General features: G+C 35.0%; 1 long non-coding RNA gene across 1 annotated transcript; it reads right to left on the minus strand.

Annotated features, from left to right (window-relative positions):
• Positions 1-390: 390 nt before the first annotated feature.
• Positions 391-3,783, minus strand: LOC113100109 (uncharacterized). The gene is made up of 4 exons (XR_003289571.1): positions 3,381-3,783; positions 2,259-2,299; positions 2,052-2,166; positions 391-694 (listed from the first exon to the last, which is right to left on the minus strand). It is a non-coding gene; the product is annotated as an uncharacterized LOC113100109 (long non-coding RNA).
• Between the last annotated feature and the right edge of the window lie 413 nt (positions 3,784-4,196).

Consider the following 4,196-nt stretch of genomic DNA (forward strand, 5'->3'; position numbering starts at 1 on the left):
TATCATAAAGTTTGAACACTGCTTTAATTCAAATAATCAGCCGTAAGTGCAAAAATGTGTTTTAATAATTTATTGACCAATCTGCAAGAATATACAAATAGTTTGTTCAGGACTGCAATTTACTAATATTCTTTGTACAAAACTGCAACAATATACCAGTATAGAGATTATAGCTAAACTGCAACAATATTCCAATAAAAAAATAAGCCCAAAAGTTTAAATTAGATCACAACTGCAACCACATACAATTCAGTTTTTTTTCATAACTGCAACAGTATATATATATATATATATATATATATATATTTAATAACTGCAACAACACACAAAAGAATTGTTCAAAACTGCAACAATATAGCAAATTGGTAAACAAATAAAAAATAAGAATTAATTTGTCCTTAAAACTGAACCACCTGTGAACAGATTAATTCATCTTGACAACAGATGATGCATTAAAAAAAAAAAAAATCAACCATGAAAGCAAATAATCAGCAAGTATTTTAAGTCTTTGACACTGTCAAGAATTTCTGCTAGGCAATGTAGGAAGATCTGACACTCCAAGTTTTACTCCATCCTTTCAAAGTCCGCAATCTTGTTAATCAGTGAAAGAACCTTTGGACTGACTGCTGATTTCTTTCTCGATGTGGTCTTCTCCACTTTCGATCCCTTCTCGGGGTTCATCTTAAAAAGGAATCTGTTGAGTAAAAAAAACATATTTAGTAATAAAACATGGACTGTACCATATGCTGTGAATATATTTAAAATAAAAGCAGAACAATAAGAACTTGTAAAGGGCATGCTTGTGGTGGATGTTGTGAAGAAGTATGTGAGAGGTAGTTGTGTGTGAGGCAGACTAAGAAGGTTGTGACAATGTAAGAGAGTGTGTTGTGTGAGGATGAGAGTGTGAGGATGCATGTAGGGCTGCACAATTAACCACATGCAGTTGTCAGATGCATTTGCAGATGAATCGCATTAGATTATGAACAGGATACTGCATAGCTTGTCAGTGAACTACAGCTCTGTTTATTAAATGTTGCTTAATTTGAAAACAGGTGATGGATATTTACTACTAATCACAGGACCGACTTTAATGACGAGACACGCCTGAAAAACGCATGTGATTAATTATGCAGCCCTAGAAGGTTGTGTGGGGATGCGTGTGAGAGTATGTTAGTGTGTGTGAGAGTGTGTGTGACTGTCTATGTGAGAATGTTTGGATGTTTGTATAAGGAAGTGTGTGTGAGAGGATGCGTGTGTGAGAGTGTGTGAGTGTAAGGATGCATTTGTAAGAATATGTGAAAGTGTATAACTGTGTGTGAAGATGCGTGTGAGAGTGTGTGTGTGTGAGAGAGAGAATGTGTGTGAGGTTGCATGTGTAACTGTCTATGTTAGAGTGTGTGGATGTTTGTATTAGAATGTGTGTGAGAGTGTGTGTGAGGATGCGTGTGTGAGAGTGTGTGAGTGTAAGGATGCATTTGTTAGAGTATGTGAAACTGTGTAACTGTGTGTGTGATGATGCGTGTGAGAGTGTGTGTATGAGTGAGGAAACGTTTCTGAGAGTGTGTGTATCTGAGAGTATGTAAGTGTGAGGATGCATTTGAGAGAGTGAGTGTGTGTGTGTGTGTGTGTGTGTGTGAGGATGCATGTGTGCAAATGTGGACGTGAGTGTGCGAGTGTGAAGATGCATTTGTGAGTGTGTGTATGTGAGAGTGTGTCAGTTTGAGGATGTGTGTGTGACCGTGTGTATATGTGAGAGTGTGAGGATGCATATGTGACATTGAGTGTGTGTGTGAGAATGCATGTGAGAGAATGTGTATGTGAGTGTGAGGATGTGTGTGTGTGACTGCGTGTATGTGAGTGTCTGTGTGTGTGAGTAGGCATGTGTGACTGTGTGTGGGTGCGTGTGTGACTGTGTGTGAGAGTGTGTGTGTTAGAGTGAGTGTATGTAAGGATGCGTAATTCAGTGTGTGTTGAAAAAGTGTGAGTGTGTGTGAGAACACACGTGTGAGTGTGATATGTGTGAGAGTGAGTGTATGAGTGTGTGTTTTTACCTTTGCACAATCTCTTGCGTTTCTCCTTGGTTTCCTGGGTATGAAATGTTCAAGCAGTTGTATGAAGCAAACATCAGAGCGTTGCAGAAGATGGTGATGTGGTCGTTAACTATGACTGGGTGAACAGAAAACATAAAGTTCATAAACCATAAACACCACAACTATTACAAGTGTAATATGTGAACATCTTTGCATTTTGCAACTCACCCTTTCATGTTGACCATGGTTTTAGCACTCACTGAACTTATCTGTAAGGAGAAAAAAAGCATGTAAATGTGAAATTTTAAGGAAATCTACAAAAATACAAAGAAATATATTGATAAATGTTTTATATCTATGGTTCTGAACCTTATCTGCGCCACCTGTTCATCCCTATCAGTGAGTCTATCAATAATCCCTATAAGCTATAACAGTCTTTAATTATAGAAGGGTGATTAAAACAGAAGTTGTGAAACTTTTTCCCTAAGCGTAGATTACAAGATTACAAGGTTATATGAATTCTCAGATGACACACTGCAGACATTGTTTTTTCATTCACAATTTTAACTGGTCAATGGTTTCACCAGCTTTTTGAAACACTTTTAATATTTTAAATATTTGCTTAACCGATAGACAGATATAAAGGGTAACCAACAGAAATAATTTATTAAAAAGTGATTAAATACTGACTGTAACGATATTTCAGACCCTCAATAAGACTATATCTGGAAGTAAAAGAGTAAAACATGCAGACAAATTAAAGTAGTTAAGTGAATTTCATTATACAAGCGTAATAACCAGTGCTTGAAGAGGGAGAAATGCAGACGAACATAACGTTTCAAATCGCGCGTCACTTTAAGCGCTGGTCCTAATGAGTCTGTTTCTAAATTCAGAATTTTCATCCAATCTCGCCTCGAAAAATATGATTTTTTTTTTTTTTTTTGCTTTTAGACGACGCCTACTATTATGTATATCAAAACTGATTAAAAACACTGCATTATGCGTCGAAGTTCGGTAAAGTTGGCAACATCTACATATTCGAACTTAACATTAACTGAGCTAACTGTTAAATTTATGAGTTCTTAAACCACAAATGATAATAATATTTAATAACAGTATCGTAGACAACCAGCTAACGACTTTCCTTAAAGTAAGCCTGTTTTTCCCTCAGGGACAAAATAACATTAGAAGTTAACGTTACCCACACTTAACGACTAACGGCACTGGTCAGCGCCGAAGTTTGAAATACTGGTTTAACGATTCAAAAAGGTAAACATTCTAAATTTTAGAACTCATATATAGTAGAAATAGCATTTAGTAATGACCAAAATGAGAAAACATGAACTTTACCTGCTTATTTTCGCCTCAGATTGAAGATTGACCGTGAAACTGAAGGTCGAGTTATTCCTTCTGCGCGCGCAGCAGCTCCACTGCGTGCTTGGAGGAGAATGTGTCCTTGCGCTAGGGCGGGAATTCCTTCAGTTCGAATATTACATTTTTTATTTTTTTTTATTTTAATATCAGCATATTATTATATTATTATATCAAATTATGAAACGGTACTATGAGAATAAATCCGTAATAAAACACCAAACTGAGCAGAACTATTTTGACAAGCGGAAGAAGATGTGGTCAGTTGACAGTACTTTGGAAATACGATTCTTTCGAGAAGGATTTTTCAACAAACCTGTTCAAAAAAGGATTAACCTGCTCTTTTATGCAAACACGCAATGTAGGCTACATATACAACATATTATATCAATAGTAATAATAATAATAATAATAATGAACGTTAACTTTTGTACAGTTGTTATTTATATTTTTAATCTATTAAAAAATATGGCATTATATTATTAATGCCACACACACACGTACACACACACACACATACTGCACATACTACATATAAATATAGCGCATTATGTGAAATAAATCTTCAAAAATATTTTTGGGACGTTATGCACATTGACATGTTTTTCATGTGATTTTACATAAGATATGTAAATTTACAGTCTCTTTCTGTAATTTTACAATTTTAAACTGTATTTCAAAATTACGTGGAAAAAACTGTAAAATAAAACAGTAAAATTCCGTAAAATTACAGTTTTTTTTTACAGTGTACAGATCAGTCATTATTTTTTTATTTACTTATTTTATTAGTGGCAT

The sequence above is a fragment of the Carassius auratus genome, unplaced genomic scaffold, assembly GCF_003368295.1.
Source record: "Carassius auratus strain Wakin unplaced genomic scaffold, ASM336829v1 scaf_tig00217176, whole genome shotgun sequence".
In the NCBI taxonomy this organism is placed as follows: domain Eukaryota; kingdom Metazoa; phylum Chordata; class Actinopteri; order Cypriniformes; family Cyprinidae; genus Carassius; species Carassius auratus.